General features: G+C 41.4%; 1 protein-coding gene across 2 annotated transcripts in view; it reads right to left on the reverse strand.

Annotated features, from left to right (window-relative positions):
- Nucleotides 1-15,167, reverse strand: part of TMEM200C (transmembrane protein 200C) — a 52,746-nt gene extending 37,579 nt beyond the window's left edge. The window contains exon 1 of one of the 2 annotated variants that reach the window (XM_075270654.1): nucleotides 14,953-15,167. The gene's annotated coding sequence lies outside the window, so the exon portion shown is untranslated. Of the gene's footprint in view, nucleotides 1-13,799; nucleotides 13,996-14,952 lie in introns of those variants that run through there. The other variant, XM_075270655.1, reaches the window with a different exon arrangement.
- Nucleotides 15,168-22,278: the final 7,111 nt, after the last annotated feature.

The following is a 22,278-nucleotide window of genomic DNA, read 5'->3' on the forward strand; positions in this document are numbered from 1 at the left end:
CCCCACTTGGAATTCACTCTGGCTGAATATAGGGGATCTGCAGTGCTCCTATTAACCCCTTCCCGACGGAACAGGAGCACTGCAGATACCCTATATTCAGTAGACCGGGCACTTTCAGACACAGGGATACCTAATGTGTACGTGTTTCACAGTAATTTTCTACTTTTGTATGTATTCTAGGGAAAGGAGGGATTTAGAACTTTTTTTATTTATTTATTTATTTTTATCTTTTTTTTTTTTTTTTTTGCACTATTTTATGGGAGATTCTATACATTGATATTGTGGCTGGTCATAACCCCCCTCCCCCCCTTAAAAAAAACAACATTTTTTTTTTTTTGCGGACTTGAGTATAAGCCGAGGGGGGCTTTTTCAGCACAAAAACTGTGCTGAAAAATTCGGCTTATACTCGAGTATATGCGGTAGATCTCAAGGAATGAAATTCTGAGACATTATCTCCATTGACCTGCGTTGCGGTGTGTTACTTTCTCATTGGCCAGCCAGTGACTCTATAGATCCGAGCAAAGGTAATTTACTAACCATGATTTGAAACCCACAGACAAGCGATGATGTTTCCAAGGTTTTGGGACTTGTCTAAATTCTGCAGCAACGCTGGCAATATTTTAGCAGCATGAAATTTAGAGGGTAACATTGACAGATTTCTTTTATTGAATGGAGATTAGTAGATTAATACACTCGGCGACATACTGCAGTGTTACAGGATTCCAAACTATCAGATGCCAAATATCATTCAGAGCCATCATTTCAGGATTACAGGATTAGCATTTACCAGCAACATAAAATAAATGGATCAAAAGTATCCTGGTACAAACTGAAAGAAAACCATTCCTGTCAGTTATGTATGTAAAAATGATGAATACGTTTTACTGTGAAAGTCATCAATATTCATTTTCCCCTCATAAAACATCCACTATTATTTATACAACTAAATACAGAATTTGCCTTCCCAAAGCTGAGAAAGAAAAATTATAATGCAATGAATACAAAGAAGGGAAGGATAAATCAACAAGGTATCCAACATAGCAAATATGATTTCATGTATAAAAAAATGATGACACAGACTTTTCTGCTGATCTTTTAGGGATCTTGGTCTGAAATGGTCCTAGTGATGATTGTAGAGAACAAGACGGTTTTATTTTACTACAATCAGTTTCACATATAATTCCATATACTACCCAACCATTCTGATAATGTAGAATGGATATTGTGAGATATCGTATACATTGCTCATTCAACATTCTGTTGTGTCTTCCTAAAAACCCAATATTGTCTTATGTATAAAACTGACTAAGTCCCTGATCCCATAAAAGATCAACAAGAGAGTAAAGAAAAATAAAATAAATACTCCAACAAGAATCAAATTCAAGTATGGCTAAGGCCCGGTTCACATCTGTGTTCGGGTTTCTGTTCGGAGACTCTGCTTGGGAACCCCCAAACAGATACGCATAAAAAGGCGGTTACCTAAGGAAACCCATGAACCCCTCATGGTCCATTCACATGGAGTTTTTTGGCGAAGGAAAAAATCCACTTCAGGAATTAGGAAATGTTTAATTTCCTACAGCACAGTGTATGGACTTTGAAAAAACTACTAGCGGTTTTTCCACACGGTTTTTGCCAATTCTACACGGATTTTCCGCCTCCCATTGACTGCGTTGGCTGCCTGAAGGAAGCTTTTTATCCGTCAGCAGAAAAAATCCGCCAGCGGGAGAAAAAGCTAGCAGAACCCATAGAAACTCTGTGTGAATGGACGCTCAGGATAAGTTCACACGGGGTTCCGGACCAAAATACAGGTAGCTGTGACTGGAGTGCACCGGCAACCAGTCGCACACTCTGCTCCATGTTAGGCCCACATAAATGGGCCTAGTTGGGAGGGAGTGTCTTCAGGCGGATGTCGCGAGGCAAATCCGCCTGAAAGAATGAGCATGTTGCTTCTTTTCCCGGGAGCCGGAATAAATGGTTCCAGGAAAAAAGAACCGACCGGCTCCCATTGATTTCAATGGGAGCCATCTTTTTGGTCAGGATTTTGAGGCAAATACGGCCTCAAAATCCTGACCAAAAAATCCAGTGTGGTTTATTCTCGACTTCTGCACAAAACATGCAGAGAGAAAAGTGCTGTTTGTTGGGAAGGTATTACTTGATAGTATAGGTGGATATAGTTAAAGGGATTCTACCATTAAAACCTCTTTTTTTGTGGATAAGACGTCGGAATAGCCTTTAGAAAGGCTATTCATCTCTTACCTTTAGATGTGATCTCCGCTGTGCCGTTCCTTAAAAATACCGTTTTTTACCAGTATGTAAATTAGTTCTCTGGCAGCAATGGGAGCAGACCCCACTGCTGCTCGAGAACACGATCCTGCGACGCCTCTATCTTTGGCTGGATCCTCCCCTTCTCTGTCATCTTTCTCCGACAACTGCACAGTTGGCTCTGCCAGTGAGACACTAGTAGAGCCGACTGCGCAGGCCGGCCGGCGCACATTTTTGGGAGGCCGCTCTTGCTCTTGTAGTTCAATGCAGGAGCGGTCTCCCAAAAATGGCCGTCGGCCGGCATTCGCACTCAGCTCTGCTGGTGTCTCACTGACAGAGCCAACTGCGCAGGCGTCGGAGGTGACGCAGGAGGAAGACGACAGAGAAGGGGAGGATCCAGCCGAAGATAAGAGGCATCACAGGATCGTGTTCTCAAGCTGCAGTGAAGACGCCCCGATCGCATTTTCAGCGTTGGGGCCCGCCCCCATCGCTGTGAGAGAACTAATTTTCATACCGGTAAAAACGGTATTTCTAAGGAACAGCGCGGCGGAGATCACATCTATAGGTAAGAGATGAATAGCCTTTCTAAAGGCTATTCTGACGTATCAGCCACAAAAAAAGAGGTTTTAATGGTAGAATCCCTTTAAAATGGGTGGGGAGTACTGGTCTTAGATGCCAAGGAACATGCAATTGAGGTATCCAAATATATCCATGTCGTAAACTGGAGAGATGACAAAGATGAAAGCTTTTCATGACTGTGTTTAGAATAGACGCTCACCATGATGAATTGGTTTAGAAGACACAAAATGGAGGTATTATTTGGACAGCATAGGACAGTATAACTTGAGGAATATTTTTGTGCCCTGTTCAGTACTCTGAAGCTTCCCATTCAGTTTGTTTCAAGTCGAGATGTTTATTTCATGAGCTTCTGCAAAATGTTTATGGACTTTTACACTTCCATAAAACACTTTGGCACCACTTAAGCTAAATTCATTTTCATTGATCTTCTTTTAGCATCTGAAAACGTTTTCATTGAACAACTTGTATATTGTAGAGTATACTGTATTTATAGTTGTTTTTAAACTTTCATTGAACTGCTTTCTATGTAGAACACTATGGGAGAATTTCATATTCTATCTATGCCAGTTATATGGAGTAAAAAAGTCGCACATTTGTGTACAAGTCTGCTATTCCAACTTTTTGCTAATTTGGGTTCACTCATCACATTCCTAAAAGCGTGTCGGGCTTAGGGGACGGGTGTTGTCTCCCACGGCCAGTCAAATTTACTGTAATTTAAGAAACTAGCATTAACTATAGGTTAAATATATGACAATTTGTAGATCTGATTTTCTGGTGCACAGAGGGCCAGAGATGTGCCCAAATTATTAAGAGACATATGCCTCTTCAGTACAAAGTGAACAAGACTGATATAGGAAACAACTATTTTTGATAGGACTAAACGCAGACAAATCTCATCATGAGCTGCAGAGGAAATTGACCTTACGGGGCAGATTGTGAAGCTGCAGGATATCAAAATAGGCTGTGGATTTTCTCAGCAGATTTTACTATTTGCATTCAGATACAGCTACATGAATTCTTCTGCAACTCATGATGAATTGCAATACATGCAATGCACATAGATTTTGTGCAGATTTTTTGCAGATATGCAATACATGCAATGTGGATTTTGCTGATGATTCATTACAGATTTCACCACTGATTCACAACAAAATAGGTGTGGACATATTATTAAAGGCGGGTTCACATCTGCGCCCGGTCTCCGGTTTAGCCAATCCAGCCGGTTTCCGTCTTCTGCCCCGCGAAACTGGACGGTAGATGGAAACCCGGCAATAAGTTTTCAAACCCATTCACTTATATGGGTTTGCAAAGTGACCGCCCATGTGCCGCCCTTCTGCCTGTCCATGGGGACACTGTTTTTTTAGCCGGACACAAAGTTGGACATGCAGGATTTTGTGTCTGGTTAAAAAAAACGTTTCCCCGCGGACAGGCAGAAGACGCACACGGGCAGTCACCTTTGCAGACGTATTCAGGTGAATGGGTTTGAAAACTGATTGCCAGGTTTCCGTCTCCTGTCCAGTTTCGCTGGGCAGAAGATGGAAACCGGACGGATTGGCTAAACCGGAGACTGGGTACAGATGTGAACCTGCCTAAAGGAGTTATCCAATTTCCACTATAGATGACCTATCCTGATAATACACAATCAATATTAGATATGTGGGGATCCAACACCTGGGACCCCTGCAGATCAACTGTACTGAGACAATGCGGCTTCTGGTGTTGTCTACATCCTGGGAGCTACGCCGGTCACTCATCATACAAACTGTGTAGCAGTGGGTTTGCATACTGCAGCGCTGATCTGTGGGGGTCCTGGGAGCTGGAACTTTGTGGATATAATATTAATGGCTTATTCTAAGGATAGGCTGTTAATAGCAGAAACGTTGCAGAAATGCAGCTTTTTTGTTGCAGATTTTGTTGTGTTTTTTTGAGCCAAAGCCAAGAATGGCTACAAAAGGAATGGGAAATATATCGGAATTACTTATACTTCTCCCTTCTGCTCAATCCACTCCTGGATTTGGCTCAAAAAACAGCCACAAAATCTGCAACAAAAAAAGCTGTGTTTCTGCAACATGGGGCCTCAGCCTTAGTGTCAACATTTCACTTTAAGTACGCAATTGTGGAATCGGGCCTCTTGTACCTTCACATTCTGAGTTGTCTACACAGGATTTATCCTTCTTTTGCTATTTAACAGGGACTTCACTACATGGGCAGCAGAAAAAATGAGATGTGACAGCAATGGAATCCTAATTTAATTTTGAGCTAAGTTTGCAACTAATATTTTCTGCACCTTTTTAGTAAATTATGTGCATGGAAGTATTCCTTAAAAAGGAACCTACACCTAGAAAAATATAGAAAAAAGTGCAAATAACAAATTCTCCTCAATGAATAATTCAATTACATTTTCCTAGGGCAAGTTATTGTAGTTATTACATATGCTGCTCCGGGCTCCTTCTCCTTTTTATTTTTTTTTATGTAGATTGTGAGCCCCATATAGGGATCACAATGTACTTTTTTTTTCCTATCAGTATGTCTTTGTAGAATGGGAGGAAATCCATGCAAACATGGGGGGGCGAACATACAGTACATCCTTGCAGATGTTGTTCCTGGCTGGATTCGAACCCAGGACTCCAGCGCTGCAAGGTTGCAGTGCTAACCACTGAGCCACCGTGTTGCCCGGCTCCTCCTCCTTTTATTTACAGACTTTGTATCTGTATAAGTAGCTCCGCCTCTTGGTGTCAATCTATATTTTTGTAAAAGCAGCCCCACTCCTGTTGTCAGATTTGTTTTTGTATGGCTTCCAATATTTACCACTAGAAAAAGCGCAAACCAGCTGTACTGATCTGAAAAACTCTTCTGAAAGGGCACAAAAAAAAAAAAACACACAAAAATGTACAATGCTGCTGTTTTCTAATTGCGCAATTCACACTGAACATTTCTTTCACTGTGAGGAACACATTTCAACAATTTATCAAGGAGAGAAAGGCTAGAAGTAGAATTTGGAAAGAATGAGGAAACAGAAACAGTATGCTTAATACATGCTGCTCGAAATTACAGCAAATCTCCAGTCTTGAACATTATGAAAAACATATCCCAAGCTTCTACTTAAATAAAGTCCTAGAACAGTCTGTTCAAATAAACAACTCCATTAGCGATCATCTCAGCAAAGACAGTAGATGGATGATATATGAGGAAAAATTCGGAGAACTCACTTTCCAGTTACACACCTGTTATAGCCACTTTGACTTTTTAGTGGCTCTGCAATAGGAATACTAATAGCCATCACTAAGGAAGAAAAATACTACAAATTCTCATGTGTCTATATCAGTTTTCTGGAACTGGCTCCTAGGATGTGTCCATATCCGTCCTAGGCAGCTGAGATGCATGTTACTTATTAAATAAATTGGTAAGTATGTATGTTATCATATATATTGCACAATGACGTTTGGTGTGTATATATTAGCGTACAATTGCTTAGGTATTTCAGGAAGTTGTTTCATGTGCCCAAATCACATCCATTTGGTCATATGCTCCTTAATAGGCCCAGTTCACATCTGTGTTTGGTATATCCCCAAGCAGACCCCCCGAATGGAATACTGAACGCATTGGCAAGTGGTGAGCAATGATAGCACACGGACCCTATAGACTAGAATGGGGTCCATGTGTTTTCCGCGCCGTGTCTGCATGAGTCATGCAAAGAGGAAAGTAGATCATTAACTATTTTTTTCTCTGCATGTTCCCTGCGGACACTGAGCGGAAACCACACGGACCCCATTATAGTCTATAGGATCCGTGTGCTTTCATAAGCACACCACTTGTCAATGTGATCAGTAGTCCATTTGGGGGTCCCCATGTGGACTCCCCGAACAGAATACCAAACACAGATGTGAACCAGGCCTTAGCCAAACCAGAAAGATGTTGCAAAAAGCAGTTTGTGCTTTTTGAGGTTTTTTGAGCCAAAGCCAAGAGTGGAGTGTTGTTGAAGACAAGGTAGAAGTATAAAACTTCCTATATATTTGCCATTCCTTTTGTAGGCATTCTTGGCTTTGGCTTATAAAAACCGCAGTAAAGTCTGCAACAAAAAATGCTGTGTGCAATGTGGGGCCTTAGCCTTAGAGACTCCGCTGCAAAGACCGGTGAAAATTGGCGGAAAAAAAAAATTCTTCATGGAGGACTTTTTCTCCACATCTTACAAATTAGAAACAGTAGACAGTCAGCGGATTGCATTGCAGTTAGTGGGGTCCATGCATTCTTTGTGTATCATGGCTACTGCAGCGGTCAGGCTCTCCGCTGTTTGGATCCCTGACAGAGACAAACAATGGAGTGCCCAACACTAGTGTGAACCTAACCTAAGGCTTTTACTCTATCAAAAAGAGATAAAAGTATTGTAGGTGTAATTCCAGTCTTCTTACTATAGTGGTCCATAAACCAAAGGGGTCCACAGGTCACTCGTAACATTCTAAGGCTGGCTAAACTTATTCAATCTTTTTTCGGATATACTTTGATGGCTAACAGTCTGGTGAGCTGGAGTGAGAAGATTTATGATACAATGTCTTCTCCACAAAAAGGAGAAAATGAACCCTTTCATGGCAAAAAATAGCAATAGATCAGCAACATAAGGTCAAAGAGTGGTTCTGTGTGGGAGGCTGTGGCACAAAATGGGGAATAATTACTATGTGGGGGTTGTGGGGAACCGCTCAGGTAGATGCTCGGTAGCAGTGCAGGAAACAGGGACACAGACACTGGGTTGCACACAAGTTCAGGCTTTATTCACTTGCAGTGCATTAGTTGCCTTTGCAAAGGCACACATAACCAAAACAAAACCCTTCTTGGCTGAGAACTAAACTAAACACAAACTTTTCCCTGACTATACAGAAGCCTGGCTACCAGACTCCCACCTTGGCAACAACAATGGGTGGCACAGTACCTGCTTTGTATGTTCAGTCTGAACAGGTCAGCTCTGTCAGCGTGGTGCCACACTTCCCAGTCTTCACACACAGACTTTATCAGGCCTTGATTAGCTAGCTGACCTCCCTGGTGTGGGTCTTTACCATACACCCTTTAGGTGCCTGGCTGGAATATACTTGTCCTCCCAGACTACACCCTTCACTCTCTCACAGGGGTCAGTGAAGGGAATGATGAGATGCTAACACAGTACTATACTAATTCTATTCTTATTCTTGAACACATCAAATACATTTTTATTGTTGTCAATTGTTAATCAGGGTTGGAAATAACAAGGATGTCATGGTGCATAGAAAAATACTCCTGCACGTCTCTCTGACCTATATGTATTTGACCCGCATGTGTCATAGAACGGTTAAAATCTGTAACTAGTGGCCATTATAAATTGTTCTTATTATTATCCTGACTTTCATTACTTGAGATGCTGTGCTAGGTCTTTGCTGCAGCCATCTTCACTTGCTACTTGCTCTTTCTGTCTCCGTTTTGTCTCTAGTAAGTGAAAAAACATACTCAGCTGGATTGACACCAGGAGACTAACTCTGCCATTGAAGAATTTTATTGCCTTCAAGGAAGCACTCAAGATTTTCTTAAAGACTTATATTGACATTTTCCTAGAAGTATTCTAGCTCAAGGGCATCCAGTCACTCTGATGTCTTTCATCATGGACAGCTTTGTCATGTGATCACCAACCTGACAACCAGACCTTTCGTTCCTGCGTAGACAGGAGGTCAGGCTCCCCTGCTTACACAATTTCTATCCAATTTTTTTGCTCCGGCTTATTCTCCTGTTAACCCAAATTAGCTTCAAGAGTATGAAGAAGAACATATGGCGTTCCTGTGGGAAACATTATGCCAATGTTAGTACCTGGCCTCTTTTTATGAACCATAATAAGCACTAGACTGCTGGAGTACAGGGGTCTTGGGTCGCTTATTTCAGCAAAATAGGTTTATATTTCCTCCACGCAGCAGAACATTACAACTTACAGAAACAAGGCTTAATACAATTACTGTACATACAGCACTGGGCTGTACGGCTAGAAATCACTTACACTTTCCTGAGGATTTATTCTGCCAGTTTTCATTATTTTATTTTTCCTTCATATTTGGAAATCACTTGCCCATACAGGGAAACAGTGAATGAGAACACATAGGATCATTTAGTATAAAGCAATGAAGAATGTGCAATGTGATGCCCAGAACAATGTCAATTCTACGGACCAGAAACTGCAGGTAGAAGGGCAGTCAATGGATTCAGATTTGTCCTACAAATGTGATAATAATAGGTAATGACCTGTCAGCAAAGACGACTGACAACCTCAGTATATACATTACTGAATGTTCCTGGAATCAAGAATAATCTTTTCTACTCCATGACATTAAATATCTGACAATAAAAGAATAGAATAGGCAACTCAGAAATGTCAGGAATTACTTAAAATGGATAGATCCATGAAATCATAAATCCCCAACAGAGGCATGTCGCAGCCACTTGTCAGTTTTCGATTTTGCTTTTGTCTCCCCACCTTCCAAACTGTTTTTTATTTTGCCGTTCACAGAGCCATAGGACCAGTTTATTTTTGTGGGACAAATTGTACTTTGTAATGGTACATATTAATATTAAAGTTGGGAAAAAAAATCATAATGGGGTGGAATTGGAGAAAAACTGCATTCCTGTGACTTTCTTACCAACTTTCTTTTCACCATGCAGCCACAATGACATGACACCTGTATTCTATCCGCTGGTATAATTCCAGAGATGCTAAATGGATGTAGGCTTTTTTTTTTTTTTTTAATGTTTAACCCCCTAAAAAAAATCCAAAACTTTGCAATATAAACATTTCTTAGAGTCGCCCTATTCTGACACAGTTTTGCACTTGTACAGAGATGCAAAAAGGCGTCTCTTTTTGTGGAGCCAGATGTACTTTTTAGTTATACCAATTTGGGGAATGTCTATTGTTTTGATCTCTTTTTATCCACATTTTTGTGGGAGGCAGAATAGCAAAAAAAAAAATTGGTAATTTGGCTCTTTTGATCCCCCCCCCCCCAAGGTGATCTCTGTATGGGAAAAATATTTTTATATGTTTGTAGACCAGGTGTTTTTAGACACAGGGATACCAAAAATGTATGTGTTTTACTTTATTTTTTTTACTTTTTTTTTGTAGATTGTGCGCTCCATAGAGAGCTCACAATGTACATTTTTTCCCTATCATTATGTCTTTGGAATATGGGATGGAAATCCATGCAAACACGGAGAGAACATACAAACTCCTTGCAGATGGTTTTTTGCCCTTGGCGGGATTTGAACACCAGGACCCAGCGCTGCAAGGCTGCAGTGCTAACCACTGAGCTACCGTGTGGCCCCTATTTTTTTACTTTTATATGTGTCTGGGGAAAGGGGGGTGATTTGAATTTTTATTTCTTTTTTAATTCTTTTTCATTCTTTTTAATTCTTCATCACTCACGTCTCCCCTTCCAGTACCCGCCCACACTCTCCTAAGCCACAAGCCCCGCCTTCTTCATAGGTCTGTTCACTAACCTGGGAGGTGGGGGCAGCGAGGTGAGAAGAGGAGCGAGAACAACGAGGAGCGGCAGCGATCTGTGCAGGTAAGTGTTAGCTACTAGAGATGTTAGCTAGTGACTAGATGAGCGAGTACTATTTGAAACTGCCGTTTCGAATAGCACGCTCCCATTAGAATGAATGGACGCAGCCGGCGTGCAGAGGGTTAAGTGGCTGGATGCCGACACAGGCTGTGTGCCGGCTGCATCCATTGATTCGTATGGGAGCGTGCTATTCGAAACGGCAGTTTCGAATAGTACGCGCTGATCTCTTACCACAATGCTTGGCCAGTAGCAAAGCATTGTGGGAAATAACCTCCGACGTCGGTCCCACCTAAAAAGATTGGGATTGGAATTCCGATCGCGATCGTGAAATTTACTCGATCGCCGATCGGAATCCGATCTTTTACCGATCCTGATCGCTGAACCCTAGATCTAATCAATAATTTCTGTTAGTTTCAGCACAATATGTCTTTTGTCAGGCTGGAGCAGAAAGTCAGGGACCACCCGCCTGAAGGACACCAAGAGTTGGAGCTGGTGAAAATGGTGAAAGGTCCTCTTTAAGTAGTCACTATAGGCAGAAGTATATGTCATTCGTCAGCAGTTTTTTGTTTTTTTTGTGCCAAAATTATACCAGCTTAGACCAGTGTTTCTCAGCTGTGGCTCTTGGGTACCTGCATGTAGGTCTTTAGATGGTTACAACTCTAAATATCATGGTACCCTAGTGTCAACAGGAATATCATTTTCTTATTGAAATTTCCCACTAAGAATGGATTGAGCAGAATGGAAAAATATCAGTAATTTTATATTTCCAATTCCTTTTATACGATCCCCTTAATTTGGGTCAAAAAACAGCAAAGAATTCAACAAAAAAAGGAGCTTTTCTACAACGTAGGGCCTGAGTCTTAGATTGGTTTCACAAACAGTGGCCTACATTTACTATTGTATTCTCTACACAGTTCCATCATGCCTACATTTTAGCACATTTTCGTCACATGTATTTTCATCTCGTCGTATCATCCAACATCTGCCAGTTTCATATATCTGGGGCATTTTAACACTGTCCAGACTAAAGTAGAAATTTATTAAGACTGGAGTTTCACATGTCAGTCTTAATCAATTTCCCTCCTGGTGTAAGGTGTACCAGAAGGAATAAAAGCCTACAGCATCTTAAGACTTCTCTCACATCTTGGGAGGTCCTGTGCACTAGAAATGAAATCTACAGTATGCCCAGATGGGGCTGATGTACAATTCATCTATAATTTATACTAGGGTGTGAACTATAGTAAATGGCCTGTCTTGATCTCTGCCCCATACCTCTCGCTGTCTTAAAAAGTGGCGAGCAGGGTGGAAAAAGGACAAATCAGAGCCATGTACCAATGAAGCACCACGCCTGTCCCACGTTTCTGCCGTAAACCTTTTAGTAAATTCTTTCCTAAGTTTGCACTGTTAAAATTTTAGGATAAGCATGGTTTTTCCTGCAACACCTTTCACGGAAAGTCCGCAGAGTTTTCTTTTTTGAACTTTCTGCTTCATTTGTACCTATAGGGAAAATGCCGACATTTCCTTAGGTATAACTGACATGCTTCGATTTATAAAAAACGTTTTTTTGAAGATGCAGCATGTCCACTGCGGATATTTTTTGCAATGTGTCGATGGGATTAGCCATAATCCAATCCGCTTTGTAGTTACTGTAAAACACTGCGGCATTTACGTTACGTTGAATTGCAAACTCAGGCGTGCTACATATATAAAAGGGCAAAAGAAAATTTCATGGCTTTTACACTAGAGCTGATGTGATGTCACATACTTGTGACGACCTGACAAATGTTTACTATACTGTTAACCTCTATTCACATGAATGACTTTCATGGCCGTGTGACAGCTATATTTTATAACGGCCATCACACGGATGCATGAAAAATCAATTCAAGTCTCTGGGGCTGTTCAAGTGACCGATTTCTTGACTGTCCATTTTAACAGACAGTCAAAAAATAGGACTTGTCCTATTTTAACTCGTGTGAAATGTAGAAAACAGGGCACTCACCCGCCACGGGATACATAAAACATTCGTTTTTATTTCATCCTCTTTAAAAAAAAGGGTCAAACCTTGACCATCGGGGTACAGAAGATGGAATGATGCAAAGAAACAAACAGCGACGATCGTTTCGTGCTTAGTGCACTTCACAGTGAGCACTTCACAGTGAGCACCACCCTGGGATTTTATTTATTCCATCGTTTTTTGGCTGTTACAGCTGGAAGATTTGCCAATACTGACACAAGATTGTGAATACGAGCGCTGTTGCAGTAGTGCCGCTGACTACTTTGTTCTTTGCCTATTTTAACTCGATTTCACAGATTCCTCAATAGATTCATGAGAACGGGTGCCCCTCGGATGCAAAACAGCCGTGAAAAATGGAACTTTTTCATGGCTGTCTTGTCCATTGGTCGTATGAATGTAGCTTTATAGCCTTTGCTACAACTGGAAAAGCATAGGCTCACTTTAGTGACTACTAAGACAAAACCCTGATGGATACATTAAGATAATTTGGCAAATCATATGCATGTTTATTTCAAGAACACATAAAACATATGCAATCCAATATGTAAAGCAGGTTTTGGATTTCATAGAATTGACTTAGATTGCAATCCCTGAATATTACCCCTGTCACCCATTAATAAAACTAATAGCCATCTAATGAGTGAACACTGCTGCAGATACTCCCTGGGCCTCCTCGTGTGCATGTGCACGTGCATGTACATGTGTGCCGATACAGAAGTGTAGACAGACATTTACCTTTACATGGAATAAAGCCATAGTCCTGTAACACTGCCACAACACCCCAGTAACAGGAGCCATAGTGTGAAATACATATAAGGCTGCACAGGGAATATTGCTCATTTATTTCATTTCTATTAATGAATTTATAGATTTAATTACCGGTGTTAAATGTAAATTAGTCAGAAGTCTAGTGATAATCAATGGAGCCAGTCATTGACCTTTTCTAGTCACTGCCTGCACATTAGTACCATACAGCAGAGTATGGTGAGGAATGGTGTTTACATAGTAAAGCCTATTAAATGACCCTGCTTGTCTGCTCCAAGACCTGCATGGGAAACTGTTACAGAGAAGCCATTAAAGCCGCACTTCTTGCCTTTATATAGCACAACTGTCAAAGCTACAAATGCCTAGGAGGCGTCTTCATGCCATATACCATGAACAAGCCAGACCCGTGTCTAAATACACATCAATTATATAACACAAGGAAAGGAAAAAGCTATTTTATCGCATCATTATTACACATTTTCATGTCTCTTGCAATCGGAAAATCACAATGAAGCTGAGCAGATAATACCAAGAATGCACTGAAGTCTGTGCTAAGGTTTGAAATAAGGATGGGCGCTCTGGTCCTCAGCACTGCCCCCACTCCTACTACTCACCCCCAGTGACATCGTCTCCCAGTCCTTGAAACTCGCAGGAGCACATCAGAAGATCTGGAACCTGCAGAACTGCTCCCAGCTGCAAGCCTCTGTGTATATGTCACGTGTGCCCGTCTACACGTTACCATAGCAATTCTACATAGATACAAATGTATTCATGCAGCAGAAGAGCCCTGGCTCAATGAGAGCGCTCAGATGTCACTGAGACAAATAGAGTACATGGAGCCACAGTATATAGCTACTTAGTATACTTACCCTGCCTCTGGGGGGCCCTCTGCAGGCTGGGTTATATGTCACAGCCCCTTCATTCTATTTATTCTATTATCTTACACAAAACAGAGCCAAAAATGTGAACAAATAAAATAAAAAATATGTGATAAATAAATAAAACCAATAGTAAAAGGTTCTGTAACCTATAACAGCAACAGGGTAACAACCATCTAACAGACATCGCTCACGTCGGAGGCAGATATTATATAGTGACACAACTTGTCACATTATTGATAAATCCACAACACGTCCCCAGAGGCTTGCAATCTATTATTGCTACATCACATACAAGGCACCAGTTTCATAGACAACCTCTAACCTTGTCTTTAGCAGCCATTTCAGGCTGGGGATACGCAGACTATATCATTTCTTGTTTCATTGGAATTATTGACAAGTAGTCCAGAAACATGTCTGTCTCCAGGATGTCACATATAGGCAGTTCTAAGAATCTCCATAGACCTGTCTGTATACAGGTGTATATGACATCAATAGCTTTTTTTACTTTTAGGATCTTTACACTTTAGGTTTGCTCCACCTTTAAAGAGAAAACGAAGACCGCCGTGCCCTATACACGGACTGTCTATGATACAAATGGGTCCATATAAGATCCTTAAAGGGACTTTACCAATAAATATAAGATCACTATGGATCACCACACCTATTATACATAGAAAGCAAAAGTCTGAGCATTGTGCTAAAGCAGAACAGATAACAAAGCGGCATTGTTGGGTCTATAGCAGTGAATTATGCCATACATCTAATGGGCATCTTTGTGGGTTTTCTCTTCCACTACTAGTAAGTAACATTTTGGCTTTGCAGCAGAGGATGGAGGAGACAAGAGCTTGTAGTAGCTGATGGGAGACAAATCCATTATTGCACTCACCAGTTTGCTGTGCAGTGAATTAATGCCCGGTGACAGCACAGGCACTAAATCTTCAGACCTTCCTGGAATCGGATGCTCATCATGTTCCTCCATTGAGCGCCTCCTGGCACTATCGATTCGGCTCACATGCTTGTGGCACTGCTGCCTGGGCTGACTCTGCCTGGAGCCTCCTGCCTTCCCTCCTTCCCTCCTTCCTTCCTTCTGTCGGCTGCGACCACAGCTCAGGAAGAGAATGTCTAGTCCCTGCAGTCCTCGTCTTCTACCAGCAGGGGCCGCCACTGAGCCTTCTGCTTCAGCCACTATAGATTATTAATAAGGAGTCTTCACATACACAACTTTCTACAATAAGTCAGCTAATATTTTCATTTGTTTAATATCAACATAAAATTATATATTATTTTACTAATGTTATTAGAAGACATAAAACAGGGGATTAATGCTGAGTATTATGTAATGGCAGATATAGAAATGAAACTATTAGTGTCTACATGTATATTATGTCTGCTGTGAAGTGTACAAACCAAGAATAAGGCTATTTCACATGGTTCTTATGCTGCTGCTCTTTTGTGCTATTATTAAAGGGTATTTCATACTGTTTACATATCCACATCATAGGTCATCAATATGTGATCTGGGGGTCTCTGACAACCGGACCCCACAGATCAGCTTCTTTGGCAAAGCTACAGTAGTTGATGGAGAGTGGATGTAGCAATAGGAGTAGCAGTGCAATTCCTGAAATCACTACTATACAGTGGATTGGGCCACTGCTTCCCTATTATTTGTACACTCCAAATTCACTACACCAGATTTCAGCACCAAGAGGGTGTCGGAAATGCTGATTTTTGCAGGGTTCATCATTGGACCCCCATGAAAAAAGTACTGATGACCTATCCTATAGCATGTGAACAATACTGAGAGCCATGCTGTTTAGGTACAACTAATCTTCAAGGGTCCTGGTTGTCGGACTCCTATATAACACAGAGAAGCTGAGGCTGGGGGAGATGTCTACAAGATGAGTCGTATGTGTATTATTTCCAGAATTATCACCAGTTATACAGTCGGGATTGGAGCAGTTTCATCAAGACCAGCATATTACAGACCATGTAAAAGAAGAGGATTTGCCAAATTCATGATAAGGTGCAGGCACAATCTCCACCGAGCTGTGTGCCTCTGCAGAATCCTACACCAGATCATAACTGACACAGATTTCTGTTAAGACCCACTTTTGCAGTGGATGGGGCCACTGCAGCCCTATTACTTGCACACTCCAAATTCACTACACCAGATTTGAGCACCAAGAGGGTGCCGGAAATGCTGATTTTTGTAGGGTTCATCATTGGACCCCCATGAATCAAGTACTGATGACCTATCCTATAGCATGTGAACAATACTGAGAGCCATGCTGTTTAGGTACAACTAATCTTCAAGGGTCCTGGTTGTCGGACTCCTATATAACACAGAGAAGCTGAGGCTGGGGGAGATGTCTACAAGATGAGTCGTATGTGTATTATTTCCAGAGTTATCACCAGTTATACAGTCGGGATTGGAGCAGTTTCATCAAGACCAGCATATTACAGACCATGTAAAAGAAGAGGATTTGCCAAATTCATGATAAGGTGCAGGCACAATCTCCACCGAGCTGTGTGCCTCTGCAGAATCCTACACCAGATCATAACTGACACAGATTTCTGTTAAGACCCACTTTTGCAGTGGATGGGGCCACTGCAGCCCTATTACTTGCACACTCCAAATTCACTACACCAGATTTGAGCACCAAGAGGGTGCCGGAAATGCTGATTTTTGTAGGGTTCATCATTGGACCCCCATGAATCAAGTACTGATGACCTATCCTATAGCATGTGAACAATACTGAGAGCCATGCTGTTTAGGTACAACTAATCTTCAAGGGTCCTGGTTGTCGGACTCCTATATAACACAGAGAAGCTGAGGCTGGGGGAGATGTCTACAAGATGAGTCGTATGTGTATTATTTCCAGAGTTATCACCAGTTATACAGTCGGGATTGGAGCAGTTTCATCAAGACCAGCATATTACAGACCATGTAAAAGAAGAGGATTTGCCAAATTCATGATAAGGTGCAGGCACAATCTCCACCGAGCTGTGTGCCTCTGCAGAATCCTACACCAGATCATAACTGACACAGATTTCTGTTAAGACCCACTTTTGCAGTGGATGGGGCCACTGCAGCCCTATTACTTGCACACTCCAAATTCACTACACCAGATTTGAGCACCAAGAGGGTGCCGGAAATGCTGATTTTTGTAGGGTTCATCATTGGACCCCCATGAATCAAGTAATGATGACCTATCCTATAGCATGTGAACAATACTGAGAGCCATGCTGTTTAGGTACAACTAATCTTCAAGGGTCCTGGTTGTCGCTCTCTTGTATAACACAGAGAAGCTAGGCTGGGGGAGATGTCTACAAGATGACAGTCCTATGTGTATTATTTCCAGAGTTATCACCAGTATTATACTGTCAGGATTGGAGCAGTTTCATCAAGACCAGCATATGATGGACCCTGTAAAAGAGGAGGATTTGCCAAATTCATGATAAGGCACAAGCAAAATCTCCACTGAGCCACAAGCCTCTGCAGAAATCTACACCAGGTCATAGCTAACACAGATTTCTGTTAAAACCCACTTTTAGAAAAGTGACAAGGCTGGTGTGAAAACACTACTTGCAAAATTTTAGTCGCAAGTGGCATTTAGTTGCAGTGGTGGCTGCTATTTAAATCCAGTGCTGCTCCGTGATTGGTGGAGATTTGGGCAATGTGCTTTAAAGGGGCTCTATCATTGGCAAAAGTCATTTTTAACTAATCACATCCTTGCATGGCCTTTAGAAATGCTATTCCACACCTACCTTTTTGTATGTAAATTGCCTCAGGGCTCGTTCACATCTGCGCCCGGGAGTCCGTTCTGCAGGTTTCAGTTTCCTGCACAAAACAGGACATGCAGTACTCTATGTCCAGTTTAAAAAAAAAACGGTTTCGCCGCGGAGAGCAAAAACGCTCACCGGCGTTCACGGCCGGACTCGGCGTGACAGGTTTCCATCTTCTGCATGCAGAAGACGGAAACCTGAGAATAGAGTGTGAACCCAGCGTCAGTAGTATTTGAATAAGTCCATTTTTATTCATATGTTAATTAGGTTCTCGGTGCACAGGAAGTTGTCAGTCAGCTTTCATCTCCCTGCTGTGTCCTATGTGTGAAAGCCGGGAGGAGGAGTCAGCAGCAACAGCCTGTGCTATACATACAGAAGACAGTGCACGAAGAGACTTTTGGGGTGCACAGAGAAGCTAATTAGCATATGAATAAAAAACACGCTCATTCAAAAACTACTGAGGCGATTTACATACAAAAGGTAGGTGGGGAATAACCTTTCTAAAGGCTATGCAAGGATGTGATTAGTTAAAAATGACTTTTGCCAATGATAGAGCCCCTTTAATGTTTGGCGGAGACCCAAGCCAGCCTATAGCTCATAACTATTACCTCATGGGTTGTCCTCGTTGTTTCTGGGTGGTGCCCTTTACTTAATGTTGGAAATCCAAGCCAGCACAGAATATTTCCTCAATGGCTTTTCAGTTAAATTGTCATGCTCCCCTATGGTGCAAATTCATACAAGAATTAATCATTAATATAATCATACTGGGAAACCTCTTTAAAATCAAAATTATTATTATTATTATTATTATTATTATCATTATTATTATTTTATTATTCATTGGATATTTATTATTATTCTGCACCAAATTTCAAAAGGTTTGTGTCTTTTCTAATTGCCAGCTGAGACATACGATTTTGCTGCTGATATTCTTGAGCCGCGCACACCACTTTCCACCATTAAAAGGGGTTGTGGTGAGGGTATGCAGGATGCGAGGCCTTCAACCCTGCCAGACTCATTACCATTTATGCCAATAAACTGGCATACATGATACTGGAGATATACGCCAGCTGTAATCTGTTGTAGATTTCACACCAGATGGAGGATGCGTCTCATCCAGTGCCACACCTCCCATGAAGCGACCTGAAGCGACCAGGCGGCGCTATGCCAGGGCCCCGGGGAGGGCGGCATTTTTGCTGACCTAAGCCAGTCCAGGAGGCGCTGCTCCAGCGGCCGCCCCTCACGCTCAGGCAGAGAGCAGGTCCTCTCCCTGCCTGCTCTCTGCCTGCAAAAGAAGATCGCTTTGCTCGGCCCCGCACCTCCGCTCGGCCTGCCCCTTCCGCTCGGCACCGCCCCCTCCTGGGGGGGGGCGGCTTTCTGACGTCCGCTTCAGGCGGCAGAAATCCATGGTTCACCCCTGGTCTCATCACAAATGAGCCAGAGATATAAAGACTGGTGTTGAATGTCATGGTGCAGGCTGTCCTCAGAGGCAGTGTCCAGTACCACAAGGACAGCTAAAGAAGACATCGCCATGTCAATACTAGAATATCCAAGAAGATCCTAAATATTTCTAATGGTTCATCCATGCCTGCTTTTTGCCCAGACATATAATGCAGCCTGTACTTTCATGAATATGTGCACCAGGGCCAATAATCTGGTCAAGGTGTGAAATAAACGCTGTCTTGATCCAGTGATGTGGCTGTAGTACACCATGTCTAGAAACCCAAGAAGTCATCAAAATGTAGATTGTATTAGATATCTGACCCAAGGCATACAGTCAGCTATACATTACCAACCGCCTGTACCCCAACTGAAGCACCCTGATAACATGCACAGTGCTGTGCTGTCCAGAGCTGTGCCATGCTGCAGCTGTGCTATCTTCATGTCGAATACAGCAGCATGGGCCCCTACCCCTTTGCACTGTGTTTTATGTGCTATTGCCATTCAGACTTTCATAATAGAACTTAGTACCAATGTGACAGTACATATGTAGCTAAATAAAAATCAGTGTGACTCCCAACTGTCATCTTTCACAGTGTCAGAGTTCAGTCCCAATCTATGCTAAGTATCATTAGAAGCCCCCTATTTATATAAAGCTGTAGCCTCCAATGTGTGGCTCTCCAGCTGTCAGGGCATGCTAGAAGTAGCAGTTTTTTGACTCTATGTTAAAGGTCACTTATGTGATACCTTCATTCTTCACTATTGATGCAGGGTGTGCATAAAGGGGTCTCCTACACACGAAACAATTCTCACATGCTTTATACATTAACTGTTCTACAGTATTTCAGATGTTCTTGCACCATGATGTTAAAGGAGTTCCCTGGGACTTACCTATTGATAGCCTATCTTTGTGAATAGTGCTGAGTTTCATTCAGCCTGAATGCTGCAACTTCTGCAACCAGATGATCTGTAGTGAACTCTGGTTACTCCGTGATCATAACGAAATCTGTTTGAGCCTATCACCCAACTATGCACAAAAAAATATTTTGATCCTCAGCATGGCTCACGTCTCATTCCTGGTCCCCAGCATGGGTGATACTACAGGCACCTAGATGTGTTTGTCTACTCACTACAATACCACCATCTTGTTCTCCTGAAATCTTATGTTCCAAATATTGCTTCCCAATTTACAAAGATCCTACACTGTGTTCCATTAGAAATGCCTTTAGTAATTTATGAAGAAATATCTACAGTGTGTCCCTTAATTTAAAAAAAATGTCTGCTGGATAAAAATGTCCACATTGTGCCTCGGTGAGTAGCCCCAGCCTGTCAGGGGGTAGCTATTAATGCAATACACCCAGATGCAAATACTGCCTGAATATCCAGAATTGTTTGGATGTGTTAGAAAAGAGAGGGTTTTTGTTGGTACTTATGGGCTTGATACCATGATACCTGTGAGGGTGGGTTCACACCTGTGCCCGGTCTCTGCTTTGTGGGTTTTCATCTTCTGCCGGAGAAGCTGGACAGGAGACGGAAACCAGACAGTCAGTGTCCGCACATGAGCACCCATGACCGTCTTTTGGTCTCTGCGGCGAAACACCGAACACAAAGTTCTGCATGTTCGATTTTGTGTCCGGTTAAAAAAAAAAAAATGGTTTCGCACAGAGAAATAGAAGACAATCACAGGCAGTCACTTTACAAACTTTATAATTGTTTTATTATGGCATGAGTGTTATTGCACAATTCATATGATGTAGCTGATATCCCCTCTGTCATATTTATGTTTTGCGACCAATTTTATTGAGCCACTAGCCTTTGGACAACATTTTAACTCACATTTGTTTATTTTATGGTCAATATAAATTTTGGTTGATATCCAAAAATCCATTTTTATCCTACATCATAGTAGATTATGGTTGTCATCCATGATATACAAATTAATCACGACAGTACATTGTATTTGTCCTTATGCACTCAATTATAATTGCTCTATAGCTTAATAATTTTTTATGAAATTATGAAGGTTAAATATATTATATTATACATTATATATATATTTATATTTATCATCGATCAGCATTTGCTGCATTTTTCTTTAAGTTGTATTATTTGAATTATACTTATATATTTGGACTCTTATTAGTACCCTTGTTGTCATCTTTCCAGGTTTGTGTGTGTATATATATATATATATATATATATATATATATATATATATATATATATATATTATCATAATTTTATATACATTATTAACTTTTTACATGTACAACATGCTTAAATTGTGTACTCCTGCTACTTTTTATCAATTTTATTTTTTTTTTGCCATAGACTACTCCTAAACTGGCACTTATAATAACCTGTCACTAGTGTTTTATTATTATAGCTCACACATAAAATCCTCATATCTGTAAAGACAATTTAATTATTCTCATTCCTTGTATTTATAGATCCCTGTATCTTTTCTCTTAGGTTTATTTACAAGCCATCTTTTATTTATTGAATATTCATTATACTTAAACTGCATATCTTTCTCTATAGGAGAACGCTCACATCGTAATTCCATCAGAAGTCTCTCACTCATTGTACATATCTCAAGCGCAATTCTTGCAGATACCATGGTTATCTTCTTATCCCCAGTGTGCAAGTCCCTGCTACATTCCAGCACTTAGTTAGATACTACTCACTAAGTCCGGATACTGCGCGATTCGCACATGCATCCTGGACTCTTCTCTCTCATACACCTCCAGTGTGCATGGTGCACTTGGTTCCAGAGACCGGAAGCCGTACACATATGTGTTTTAACATATACGTTCCCAGATATGTAAACCTACAAGCCACCATCACTTTATTATAAGTTACTATACGCCCAAAAACCGTATTCATACAATACAGTAAGTCCTGTATAGCCTTCACTTTGCTAATTTGCACATTGATGGTTATTTTATAGTCCCGCTAACGTTTTAACCCTTGACCTCATCACCTG

Source organism: Leptodactylus fuscus, chromosome 4 (assembly GCF_031893055.1).
Source record: "Leptodactylus fuscus isolate aLepFus1 chromosome 4, aLepFus1.hap2, whole genome shotgun sequence".
NCBI lineage: Eukaryota > Metazoa > Chordata > Amphibia > Anura > Leptodactylidae > Leptodactylus > Leptodactylus fuscus.